This window comes from Equus asinus, chromosome 21 (genome assembly GCF_041296235.1).
Source record: "Equus asinus isolate D_3611 breed Donkey chromosome 21, EquAss-T2T_v2, whole genome shotgun sequence".
Taxonomy (NCBI): Eukaryota; Metazoa; Chordata; class Mammalia; order Perissodactyla; family Equidae; genus Equus; species Equus asinus.
Window position 1 is genome coordinate 3,396,099 of NC_091810.1, and position 14,401 is coordinate 3,410,499.

A 14,401-nucleotide genomic window follows, 5' to 3' on the forward strand; every position below is an offset into this window, starting at 1 on the left:
TCAAAATTCGAAGTTGTCCTGACAACCTCCGTGCACACAGAGTTTCACAGCCATCTCAGACCAGTCTGACTCCTCACCCTGTCTAGGTAGGATAGTTTTCCTTTTTCTGCAATTGTTGTCAGTTTCTATCTTTCTCCTTGAACTTCGAAAGGGCTCCTACATTCTCTCTAGACACTGGTTTCACTCCTGTAAGATTATCCTGGGTTTTATCTCTTATATCTTGGGTAGATGGCAAAATGGGTGGACCTTACCCAGAAAAAGTCCTGGACTCCCTCACAAGTTGAAGTTGCCCAGGGAATGTTCTGATGCACAATGATGGTGTCATCTCGTGGCACTCTGCCAATTCCACCTTGGCAGGTCACAAGTTTTCCTTCCTTCTGCCTTTGGGAAGTGTACCAGATACTTCCATAGATTGTAATATTCTTATGGTTCCTTTTCTTGTGCGTATTGATAACGTATCCTCACAATTGCTGCTTATTTATGATCTGTGCCCGCACCATACCATGAAATCTATATTTCCTAACACTACTAATGTGATATGCACTCGTAATGTGAAACAGTGAGGCCCGGGCCGCCCAAGCGGAATGTGGGCACTTACCTGCTCCACCACAGGGCCGGCCCTGAATTGTACTTTTGGACCAACCTTTTGCCTGAACTTGGGAAGACGTGGGCCTGTTTGGATTATTCGTGAAGGTGATTAGTAATAACATCATGGACGGTAACATTTTCCGTTCGTTCATGGGTTTAGGACTGATCATGTTCTCTTCGTAGTATTCCTCTTCACCTATTTGGAATGGTCTGCCTTTCTGTAGCATCTGTAAGCATTTGGAGGTGATTTTCCATCCTTGGAAGTTCACCTTCTGTAAACTCTTTCCGCCCCCAAAGCTTTATGACATCATTCTGGACCCCGTTTTGGATTTTTGATTTGAGGTGAATTTATAGCCATGACCCTGCATTAGAACGTACTATAACTTCCAGATTCACATCCTCATTGCTTTAGACTTCTGTGTAGCTTACATCATCTTCACCAGTGTAAGACTAATCACAGGCCCTCACCACACACTTGTGCCTAATCTTCTCTTTCACCCTCCGTCACCGCCCCTCTTTGCCTCTGGGAGCCCGCATACAAATGTTCAGTGCCACCTGTTGGTTAGTGCTTGCTTTTTCTTCGCCTTGTAAGTGAGATTCTATGGTATTTGAATTTCTCACTGGGGCTTGTTACACTTCCCCTAAAACCCTCACAGCCATTCTGGTGGTCACAAATGGCTGGATTGCATCATTTGTTCCGGCTGAGTGGTATACCATTGTGTGGCTATAGCCCATCTTCCTTCTCCAATCATCCCTTGCTGGACACCAGGGTGCTTTCCAAGTCTTGGATATCCGGAGTAAGACTGTGGTGAACACAGCCATGCACATGTCTTTATGCGGTAGTCTTTCTGACTTTTTTGGATAAGCAAGCGGCAGATTAATAGCTGGGTCATACGGGACATGGATACTTAAATTTCTGAGGCAGTTCCACACCTTTGGCATCGTGGCTGCACCGGGTTACACTCCCACCAGCAGTGCAGGAGGCTTCCCTTCTCTCCACCTCCTCTCTGACACTTGTTATTTCCTGTCTGCTTCCTTCTAGCCATGCTGACCACAGTGAGCTGCCATGGCCTTGCAGTTTGGATTTGCATTTTCCTGAGACTTCATGATGGTGAACAAGTTTTCATGCACCTACTGGCCCTCTTTCTGTCTTCTTCGGAGAAATCTCTGCTTCCATCTTTTGACCAGGTTTTCATTGGCTTGTTTTTTTTCTTGTGGAGACGTGCGAGTTGATTGTATCTTTGGGCTTTTCACCCCTTGTCCGATGTGTGGTTTGCAAACATCCTCTCCCAATTGTTGTGGTGTCTTAGTATTCAGTTGATGGTTTCCTTGAGTGGGCAGAAGTGTGTGCATTTGATGTGGTCCCGTTTGTTTCTTGTTTCCTTTGTTGCCCTTGCCCAGTCAGACATGCTTCTTCCAAATAGGCGGCTCAGACAGATGGCAAAGAGCACTCTGCCTAGGTCTTCTCCTACAAGGTTCACGGTTTCAAGTCTGCCATTCAAGGCTTTAATCCATTTCAGGTGGTGTGTGTGCCAGGTGTAACATCATGGTGTACTCTCGTTGTGTTCCATGTGGCTGTGCAGGCTTCCCAGCACCGTTTATTGTAGAGACTCTCCTTCCTCCGCTGTCTCCACTTGGCTCCCTGGTCCAAAATGGGCTGTCCATGTAAGTTTGAGTTGGGCTCTGGGCTCTCAATTGTTTTGCATGGGTCTTCATGCCTGTTTTGGGGCCCAGACTGTGCCGTTTCGGTACCTAGCGCTTCGTCCTCTATGTTGAAATCAGAAATTGTGACACGTGCTGCTTTGTTCGTTTTCCTGAGGATTCCTTTGCCTAGTCAGGGTCTCGTGTTGCTGGCTAGAAACTTTAGGATTCTCTCTTCTTCTCTGTGGCAAATACTGCTGCAACTTTGACTGGGATTGCATGGAATCCAGAGATTCCTTACTGCGGTATGAACCTTTCAAGTGTGTTAATCCTTCCATTCCTAGATCCCTCGATATCTTTTTTTTTCTTGTGTCTTCTTGAGTTTCTTTCCCCAAAGGTTTGCTAGTTTTTGAATTAACATAGAATTCACCTGTTTTGCTAAGGTTATTCACAGAGATCCTATTCTTCGTAATGGCAAGCTCCTGTTTTTTTGTTTTTTTTTTCCTTAGCTTCAGTTTTTCTGTTCTTTGCAACTTTTAATTGGTTTTGTTTTGGCACAAGTGCATTGCTGTGCTCACATCTGCTGGCAATGCTCCTGTATTTGCTGTGGAAGTCTGGCCCTGTCCAACGTCCCTTCCCATCTGCCTCTACTCTACCTCGGACGCCTGCACCAGAACAACTGAAGCAGTGGTGAGGAGGCCCAAACCGAGGATTCCACCCAGCCCATACTGGGCCACAGACCCAGAAGGTGCGGACCTCACCACTGCACCACCGGCCGGCCACTTACATGTTCAGTGGCAACGTGCAGTTGAGTGCAACGGGAGTTAAATATACTAGTGAGCCCAACTCTAGCACTGTGTAGATGAGGCTAGGTTGTTTTTCGGGTCCATTGTGATGTCAGAGGATTTGTCATAATTGTGTCTCTGAGGTCCAGCATGCTTCCTGGATACAGGTTTCAGAGCCTGCTTGGAGCAGTCTCATAACTCACCCTTCCCAGTTAGCCCATGCTTGACCTTCGCTGCCGTTTTTTGGCTTGTGAATTTCTCTGACTTTCAAACGTTCCAGCAGAGTCTGTCTAAAGACGGACATCATCTTTCATTGTGGATAATTCAGGTGTGATTTCTGTTCACCTTCCATTTTCTGGGTCCTCTTTTTCTTTTCCATAGTATACTCGTCATGGTCTTTCTCAGCTATCTCCCTTAGACATGCTTATCAGTCCGTTCTCCTTCATTCCGAGGGATTAGTTTGTATTTCTTTAATCGCTGTATGTTCTCTAGGGTGAGGTGTGAGTGCTTTCGTGACTCTTGGTTGTTGTCCTTGAATTTGCACCGGTCACTTGTAGGACTCTTGGCTATCCTAGCCTAGGTCAAACTAAGCACTGAGAACACGTGGTCATGTGGGTTGGTTTGACATCCTGAGATCAGAAACTCCAAATTCGAGGTGGTCCTGGCAACCCCCTTCACGGACACAATGTTTCCAAGACAACTTAGACAAATCGGATGAATTCCACTCTCCAGGAAAGATATTTTTCTGTCTCTTTTCCGGATTTGGGAAGTTTCGAACTTGACCCCTGATCCTTGAACGTTCCCCTAGATTCCGTCCAGATACGGGCTTACTTAATTTTTATAGGGTGTGCCATTTGTTTGCCCTACATCCTCTACCCTGGCCTGTTTATTTTTCTTGAAACACAACTGTAAAGTTCTAATTTTCGTGCAACTTCCTTACATATGGTGTCAAAACACATAATCAATAATCCTTCTACGGCAAGAGGTAGGGGGAGAGAATTTCGATGGAGGCAAACAGAGCACACTAGCCTGGGAGGGCAGCCTTCACGAAGGAACGAAGCCCTGTGGAAGAGGGTGCTTTTCAGCACCCTTGTAGAGCACTTCCAAACAAAGAGACATACCCCAAGCGTGACAGGGCTCCATTCCTTCAAGGCTTCCAAGACATCTCTTGGGACACATTACCATGTGCCCAGTGGGCCCACGTGACACCAGAGCTTCGGAAAAAGAGACTGACCTTCAAAGAATGCTATGGGCCTTGGAAAGGAGGCATCGATTCTTCTGTTCAATGTCCTCAAGACATCTTTCTTGACTTTGCATTATGCTTAAGGCACAAGGGCACTGTAGGTGTGATGAACCCCAAGTCCGGCCACTTGTTTCCAATGAAGTTGCAAGCTTGAATCAGCATGACCTCCCCATAGACTTGAATAGATGACAATGTTCTCCTCTCCGTGCCTGTCCCTCTATTCTCACTTGTGGCCTAGGGTTCCTTTCTTATCCCTTGCATCAGACTCTGTTTTATCTCTTCTAGTTTCTGTGCCTGCTTTCTGTTTGCCAAACCTGTTTCTGGGTGTCTGTCCCTTTAATAGCCTAGCCTAGGCCAATCCTCAGACTGTAACCATGCGGCCACCCTGGGGGACATGTTCACCGTGATGTCATAAGCGACCTCAAAATTCGAAGTTGTCCTGACAACCTCCGTGCACACAGAGTTTCACAGCCATCTCAGACCAGTCTGACTCCTCACCCTGTCTAGGTAGGATAGTTTTCCTTTTTCTGCAATTGTTGTCAGTTTCTATCTTTCTCCTTGAACTTCGAAAGGGCTCCTACATTCTCTCTAGACACTGGTTTCACTCCTGTAAGATTATCCTGGGTTTTATCTCTTATATCTTGGGTAGATGGCAAAATGGGTGGACCTTACCCAGAAAAAGTCCTGGACTCCCTCACAAGTTGAAGTTGCCCAGGGAATGTTCTGATGCACAATGATGGTGTCATCTCGTGGCACTCTGCCAATTCCACCTTGGCAGGTCACAAGTTTTCCTTCCTTCTGCCTTTGGGAAGTGTACCAGATACTTCCATAGATTGTAATATTCTTATGGTTCCTTTTCTTGTGCGTATTGATAACGTATCCTCACAATTGCTGCTTATTTATGATCTCTGCCCGCACCATACCATGAAATCTATATTTCCTAACACTACTAATGTGATATGCACTCGTAATGTGAAACAGTGAGGCCCGGGCCGCCCAAGCGGAATGTGGGCACTTACCTGCTCCACCACAGGGCCGGCCCTGAATTGTACTTTTGGACCAACCTTTTGCCTGAACTTGGGAAGACGTGGGCCTGTTTGGATTATTCGTGAAGGTGATTAGTAATAACATCATGGACGGTAACATTTTCCGTTCGTTCATGGGTTTAGGACTGATCATGTTCTCTTCGTAGTATTCCTCTTCACCTATTTGGAATGGTCTGCCTTTCTGTAGCATCTGTAAGCATTTGGAGGTGATTTTCCATCCTTGGAAGTTCACCTTCTGTAAACTCTTTCCGCCCCCAAAGCTTTATGACATCATTCTGGACCCCGTTTTGGATTTTTGATTTGAGGTGAATTTATAGCCATGACCCTGCATTAGAACGTACTATAACTTCCAGATTCACATCCTCATTGCTTTAGACTTCTGTGTAGCTTACATCATCTTCACCAGTGTAAGACTAATCACAGGCCCTCACCACACACTTGTGCCTAATCTTCTCTTTCACCCTCCGTCACCGCCCCTCTTTGCCTCTGGGAGCCCGCATACAAATGTTCAGTGCCACCTGTTGGTTAGTGCTTGCTTTTTCTTCGCCTTGTAAGTGAGATTCTATGGTATTTGAATTTCTCACTGGGGCTTGTTACACTTCCCCTAAAACCCTCACAGCCATTCTGGTGGTCACAAATGGCTGGATTGCATCATTTGTTCCGGCTGAGTGGTATACCATTGTGTGGCTATAGCCCATCTTCCTTCTCCAATCATCCCTTGCTGGACACCAGGGTGCTTTCCAAGTCTTGGATATCCGGAGTAAGACTGTGGTGAACACAGCCATGCACATGTCTTTATGCGGTAGTCTTTCTGACTTTTTTGGATAAGCAAGCGGCAGATTAATAGCTGGGTCATACGGGACATGGATACTTAAATTTCTGAGGCAGTTCCACACCTTTGGCATCGTGGCTGCACCGGGTTACACTCCCACCAGCAGTGCAGGAGGCTTCCCTTCTCTCCACCTCCTCTCTGACACTTGTTATTTCCTGTCTGCTTCCTTCTAGCCATGCTGACCACAGTGAGCTGCCATGGCCTTGCAGTTTGGATTTGCATTTTCCTGAGACTTCATGATGGTGAACAAGTTTTCATGCACCTACTGGCCCTCTTTCTGTCTTCTTCGGAGAAATCTCTGCTTCCATCTTTTGACCAGGTTTTCATTGGCTTGTTTTTTTTCTTGTGGAGACGTGCGAGTTGATTGTATCTTTGGGCTTTTCACCCCTTGTCCGATGTGTGGTTTGCAAACATCCTCTCCCAATTGTTGTGGTGTCTTAGTATTCAGTTGATGGTTTCCTTGAGTGGGCAGAAGTGTGTGCATTTGATGTGGTCCCGTTTGTTTCTTGTTTCCTTTGTTGCCCTTGCCCAGTCAGACATGCTTCTTCCAAATAGGCGGCTCAGACAGATGGCAAAGAGCACTCTGCCTAGGTCTTCTCCTACAAGGTTCACGGTTTCAAGTCTGCCATTCAAGGCTTTAATCCATTTCAGGTGGTGTGTGTGCCAGGTGTAACATCATGGTGTACTCTCGTTGTGTTCCATGTGGCTGTGCAGGCTTCCCAGCACCGTTTATTGTAGAGACTCTCCTTCCTCCGCTGTCTCCACTTGGCTCCCTGGTCCAAAATGGGCTGTCCATGTAAGTTTGAGTTGGGCTCTGGGCTCTCAATTGTTTTGCATGGGTCTTCATGCCTGTTTTGGGGCCCAGACTGTGCCGTTTCGGTACCTAGCGCTTCGTCCTCTATGTTGAAATCAGAAATTGTGACACGTGCTGCTTTGTTCGTTTTCCTGAGGATTCCTTTGCCTAGTCAGGGTCTCGTGTTGCTGGCTAGAAACTTTAGGATTCTCTCTTCTTCTCTGTGGCAAATACTGCTGCAACTTTGACTGGGATTGCATGGAATCCAGAGATTCCTTACTGCGGTATGAACCTTTCAAGTGTGTTAATCCTTCCATTCCTAGATCCCTCGATATCTTTTTTTTTCTTGTGTCTTCTTGAGTTTCTTTCCCCAAAGGTTTGCTAGTTTTTGAATTAACATAGAATTCACCTGTTTTGCTAAGGTTATTCACAGAGATCCTATTCTTCGTAATGGCAAGCTCCTGTTTTTTTGTTTTTTTTTTCCTTAGCTTCAGTTTTTCTGTTCTTTGCAACTTTTAATTGGTTTTGTTTTGGCACAAGTGCATTGCTGTGCTCACATCTGCTGGCAATGCTCCTGTATTTGCTGTGGAAGTCTGGCCCTGTCCAACGTCCCTTCCCATCTGCCTCTACTCTACCTCGGACGCCTGCACCAGAACAACTGAAGCAGTGGTGAGGAGGCCCAAACCGAGGATTCCACCCAGCCCATACTGGGCCACAGACCCAGAAGGTGCGGACCTCACCACTGCACCACCGGCCGGCCACTTACATGTTCAGTGGCAACGTGCAGTTGAGTGCAACGGGAGTTAAATATACTAGTGAGCCCAACTCTAGCACTGTGTAGATGAGGCTAGGTTGTTTTTCGGGTCCATTGTGATGTCAGAGGATTTGTCATAATTGTGTCTCTGAGGTCCAGCATGCTTCCTGGATACAGGTTTCAGAGCCTGCTTGGAGCAGTCTCATAACTCACCCTTCCCAGTTAGCCCATGCTTGACCTTCGCTGCCGTTTTTTGGCTTGTGAATTTCTCTGACTTTCAAACGTTCCAGCAGAGTCTGTCTAAAGACGGACATCATCTTTCATTGTGGATAATTCAGGTGTGATTTCTGTTCACCTTCCATTTTCTGGGTCCTCTTTTTCTTTTCCATAGTATACTCGTCATGGTCTTTCTCAGCTATCTCCCTTAGACATGCTTATCAGTCCGTTCTCCTTCATTCCGAGGGATTAGTTTGTATTTCTTTAATCGCTGTATGTTCTCTAGGGTGAGGTGTGAGTGCTTTCGTGACTCTTGGTTGTTGTCCTTGAATTTGCACCGGTCACTTGTAGGACTCTTGGCTATCCTAGCCTAGGTCAAACTAAGCACTGAGAACACGTGGTCATGTGGGTTGGTTTGACATCCTGAGATCAGAAACTCCAAATTCGAGGTGGTCCTGGCAACTCCCTTCACGGACACAATGTTTCCAAGACAACTTAGACAAATCGGATGAATTCCACTCTCCAGGAAAGATATTTTTCTGTCTCTTTTCCGGATTTGGGAAGTTTCGAACTTGACCCCTGATCCTTGAACGTTCCCCTAGATTCCGTCCAGATACGGGCTTACTTAATTTTTATAGGGTGTGCCATTTGTTTGCCCTACATCCTCTACCCTGGCCTGTTTATTTTTCTTGAAACACAACTGTAAAGTTCTAATTTTCGTGCAACTTCCTTACATATGGTGTCAAAACACATAATCAATAATCCTTCTACGGCAAGAGGTAGGGGGAGAGAATTTCGATGGAGGCAAACAGAGCACACTAGCCTGGGAGGGCAGCCTTCACGAAGGAACGAAGCCCTGTGGAAGAGGGTGCTTTTCAGCACCCTTGTAGAGCACTTCCAAACAAAGAGACATACCCCAAGCGTGACAGGGCTCCATTCCTTCAAGGCTTCCAAGACATCTCTTGGGACACATTACCATGTGCCCAGTGGGCCCACGTGACACCAGAGCTTCGGAAAAAGAGACTGACCTTCAAAGAATGCTATGGGCCTTGGAAAGGAGGCATCGATTCTTCTCTTCAATGTCCTCAAGACATCTTTCTTGACTTTGCATTATGCTTAAGGCACAAGGGCACTGTAGGTGTGATGAACGCCAAGTCCGGCCACTTGTTTCCAATGAAGTTGCAAGCTTGAATCAGCATGACCTCCCCATAGACTTGAATAGATGACAATGTTCTCCTCTCCGTGCCTGTCCCTCTATTCTCACTTGTGGCCTAGGGTTCCTTTCTTATCCCTTGCATCAGACTCTGTTTTATCTCTTCTAGTTTCTGTGCCTGCTTTCTGTTTGCCAAACCTGTTTCTGGGTATCTGTCCCTTTAATAGCCTAGCCTAGGCCAATCCTCAGACTGTAACCATGCGGCCACCCTGGGGGACATGTTCACCGTGATGTCATAAGCGACCTCAAAATTCGAAGTTGTCCTGACAACCTCCGTGCACACAGAGTTTCACAGCCATCTCAGACCAGTCTGACTCCTCACCCTGTCTAGGTAGGATAGTTTTCCTTTTTCTGCAATTGTTGTCAGTTTCTATCTTTCTCCTTGAACTTCGAAAGGGCTCCTACATTCTCTCTAGACACTGGTTTCACTCCTGTAAGATTATCCTGGGTTTTATCTCTTATATCTTGGGTAGATGGCAAAATGGGTGGACCTTACCCAGAAAAAGTCCTGGACTCCCTCACAAGTTGAAGTTGCCCAGGGAATGTTCTGATGCACAATGATGGTGTCATCTCGTGGCACTCTGCCAATTCCACCTTGGCAGGTCACAAGATTTCCTTCCTTCTGCCTTTGGGAAGTGTACCAGATACTTCCATAGATTGTAATATTCTTATGGTTCCTTTTCTTGTGCGTATTGATAACGTATCCTCACAATTGCTGCTTATTTATGATCTCTGCCCGCACCATACCATGAAATCTATATTTCCTAACACTACTAATGTGATATGCACTCGTAATGTGAAACAGTGAGGCCCGGGCCGCCCAAGCGGAATGTGGGCACTTACCTGCTCCACCACAGGGCCGGCCCTGAATTGTACTTTTGGACCAACCTTTTGCCTGAACTTGGGAAGACGTGGGCCTGTTTGGATTATTCGTGAAGGTGATTAGTAATAACATCATGGACGGTAACATTTTCCGTTCGCTCATGGGTTTAGGACTGATCATGTTCTCTTCGTAGTATTCCTCTTCACCTATTTGGAATGGTCTGCCTTTCTGTAGCATCTGTAAGCATTTGGAGGTGATTTTCCATCCTTGGAAGTTCACCTTCCGTAAACTCTTTCCGCCCCCAAAGCTTTATGACATCATTCTGGACCCCGTTTTGGATTTTTGATTTGAGGTGAATTTATAGCCATGACCCTGCATTAGAACGTACTATAACTTCCAGATTCACATCCTCATTGCTTTAGACTTCTGTGTAGCTTACATCATCTTCACCAGTGTAAGACTAATCACAGGCCCTCACCACACACTTGTGCCTAATCTTCTCTTTCACCCTCCGTCACCGCCCCTCTTTGCCTCTGGGAGCCCGCATACAAATGTTCAGTGCCACCTGTTGGTTAGTGCTTGCTTTTTCTTCGCCTTGTAAGTGAGATTCTATGGTATTTGAATTTCTCACTGGGGCTTGTTACACTTCCCCTAAAACCCTCACAGCCATTCTGGTGGTCACAAATGGCTGGATTGCATCATTTGTTCCGGCTGAGTGGTATACCATTGTGTGGCTATAGCCCATCTTCCTTCTCCAATCATCCCTTGCTGGACACCAGGGTGCTTTCCAAGTCTTGGATATCAGGAGTAAGACTGTGGTGAACACAGCCATGCACATGTCTTTATGCGGTAGTCTTTCTGACTTTTTTGGATAAGCAAGCGGCAGATTAATAGCTGGGTCATACGGGACATGGATACTTAAACTTCTGAGGCAGTTCCACACCTTTGGCATCGTGGCTGCACCGGGTTACACTCCCACCAGCAGTGCAGGAGGCTTCCCTTCTCTCCACCTCCTCTCTGACACTTGTTATTTCCTGTCTGCTTCCTTCTAGCCATGCTGACCACAGTGAGCTGCCATGGCCTTGCAGTTTGGATTTGCATTTTCCTGAGACTTCATGATGGTGAACAAGTTTTCATGCACCTACTGGCCCTCTTTCTGTCTTCTTCGGAGAAATCTCTGCTTCCATCTTTTGACCAGGTTTTCATTGGCTTGTTTTTTTTCTTGTGGAGACGTGCGAGTTGATTGTATCTTTGGGCTTTTCACCCCTTGTCCGATGTGTGGTTTGCAAACATCCTCTCCCAATTGTTGTGGTGTCTTAGTATTCAGTTGATGGTTTCCTTGAGTGGGCAGAAGTGTGTGCATTTGATGTGGTCCCGTTTGTTTCTTGTTTCCTTTGTTGCCCTTGCCCAGTCAGACATGCTTCTTCCAAATAGGCGGCTCAGACAGATGGCAAAGAGCACTCTGCCTAGGTCTTCTCCTACAAGGTTCACGGTTTCAAGTCTGCCATTCAAGGCTTTAATCCATTTCAGGTGGTGTGTGTGCCAGGTGTAACATCATGGTGTACTCTCGTTGTGTTCCATGTGGCTGTGCAGGCTTCCCAGCACCGTTTATTGTAGAGACTCTCCTTCCTCCGCTGTCTCCACTTGGCTCCCTGGTCCAAAATGGGCTGTCCATGTAAGTTTGAGTTGGGCTCTGGGCTCTCAATTGTTTTGCATGGGTCTTCATGCCTGTTTTGGGGCCCAGACTGTGCCGTTTCGGTACCTAGCGCTTCGTCCTCTATGTTGAAATCAGAAATTGTGACACGTGCTGCTTTGTTCGTTTTCCTGAGGATTCCTTTGCCTAGTCAGGGTCTCGTGTTGCTGGCTAGAAACTTTAGGATTCTCTCTTCTTCTCTGTGGCAAATACTGCTGCAACTTTGACTGGGATTGCATGGAATCCAGAGATTCCTTACTGCGGTATGAACCTTTCAAGTGTGTTAATCCTTCCATTCCTAGATCCCTCGATATCTTTTTTTTTCTTGTGTCTTCTTGAGTTTCTTTCCCCAAAGGTTTGCTAGTTTTTGAATTAACATAGAATTCACCTGTTTTGCTAAGGTTATTCACAGAGATCCTATTCTTCGTAATGGCAAGCTCCTGTTTTTTTTTTTTTTTTTCCTTAGCTTCAGTTTTTCTATTCTTTGCAACTTTTAATTGGTTTTGTTTTGGCACAAGTGCATTGCTGTGCTCACATCTGCTGGCAATGCTCCTGTATTTGCTGTGGAAGTCTGGCCCTGTCCAACGTCCCTTCCCATCTGCCTCTACTCTACCTCGGACGCCTGCACCAGAACAACTGAAGCAGTGGTGAGGAGGCCCAAACCGAGGATTCCACCCAGCCCATACTGGGCCACAGACCCAGAAGGTGCGGACCTCACCACTGCACCACCGGCCGGCCACTTACATGTTCAGTGGCAACGTGCAGTTGAGTGCAACGGGAGTTAAATATACTAGTGAGCCCAACTCTAGCACTGTGTAGATGAGGCTAGGTTGTTTTTCGGGTCCATTGTGATGTCAGAGGATTTGTCATAATTGTGTCTCTGAGGTCCAGCATGCTTCCTGGATACAGGTTTCAGAGCCTGCTTGGAGCAGTCTCATAACTCACCCTTCCCAGTTAGCCCATGCTTGACCTTCGCTGCCGTTTTTTGGCTTGTGAATTTCTCTGACTTTCAAACGTTCCAGCAGAGTCTGTCTAAAGACGGACATCATCTTTCATTGTGGATAATTCAGGTGTGATTTCTGTTCACCTTCCATTTTCTGGGTCCTCTTTTTCTTTTCCATAGTATACTCGTCATGGTCTTTCTCAGCTATCTCCCTTAGACATGCTTATCAGTCCGTTCTCCTTCATTCCGAGGGATTAGTTTGTATTTCTTTAATCGCTGTATGTTCTCTAGGGTGAGGTGTGAGTGCTTTCGTGACTCTTGGTTGTTGTCCTTGAATTTGCACCGGTCACTTGTAGGACTCTTGGCTATCCTAGCCTAGGTCAAACTAAGCACTGAGAACACGTGGTCATGTGGGTTGGTTTGACATCCTGAGATCAGAAACTCCAAATTCGAGGTGGTCCTGGCAACTCCCTTCACGGACACAATGTTTCCAAGACAACTTAGACAAATCGGATGAATTCCACTCTCCAGGAAAGATATTTTTCTGTCTCTTTTCCGGATTTGGGAAGTTTCGAACTTGACCCCTGATCCTTGAACGTTCCCCTAGATTCCGTCCCGATACGGGCTTACTTAATTTTTATAGGGTGTGCCATTTGTTTGCCCTACATCCTCTACCCTGGCCTGTTTATTTTTCTTGAAACACAACTGTAAAGTTCTAATTTTCGTGCAACTTCCTTACATATGGTGTCAAAACACATAATCAATAATCCTTCTACGGCAAGAGGTAGGGGGAGAGAATTTCGATGGAGGCAAACAGAGCACACTAGCCTGGGAGGGCAGCCTTCACGAAGGAACGAAGCCCTGTGGAAGAGGGTGCTTTTCAGCACCCTTGTAGAGCACTTCCAAACAAAGAGACATACCCCAAGCGTGACAGGGCTCCATTCCTTCAAGGCTTCCAAGACATCTCTTGGGACACATTACCATGTGCCCAGTGGGCCCACGTGACACCAGAGCTTCGGAAAAAGAGACTGACCTTCAAAGAATGCTATGGGCCTTGGAAAGGAGGCATCGATTCTTCTCTTCAATGTCCTCAAGACATCTTTCTTGACTTTGCATTATGCTTAAGGCACAAGGGCACTGTAGGTGTGATGAACCCCAAGTCCGGCCACTTGTTTCCAATGAAGTTGCAAGCTTGAATCAGCATGACCTCCCCATAGACTTGAATAGATGACAATGTTCTCCTCTCCGTGCCTGTCCCTCTATTCTCACTTGTGGCCTAGGGTTCCTTTCTTATCCCTTGCATCAGACTCTGCTTTATCTCTTCTAGTTTCTGTGCCTGCTTTCTGTTTGCCAAACCTGTTTCTGGGTGTCTGTCCCTTTAATAGCCTAGCCTAGGCCAATCCTCAGACTGTAACCATGCGGCCACCCTGGGGGACATGTTCACCGTGATGTCATAAGCGACCTCAAAATTCGAAGTTGTCCTGACAACCTCCGTGCACACAGAGTTTCACAGCCATCTCAGACCAGTCTGACTCCTCACCCTGTCTAGGTAGGATAGTTTTCCTTTTTCTGCAATTGTTGTCAGTTTCTATCTTTCTCCTTGAACTTCGAAAGGGCTCCTACATTCTCTCTAGACACTGGTTTCACTCCTGTAAGATTATCCTGGGTTTTATCTCTTATATCTTGGGTAGATGGCAAAATGGGTGGACCTTACCCAGAAAAAGTCCTGGACTCCCTCACAAGTTGAAGTTGCCCAGGGAATGTTCTGATGCACAATGATGGTGTCATCTCGTGGCACTCTGCCAATTCCACCTTGGCAGGTCACAAGATT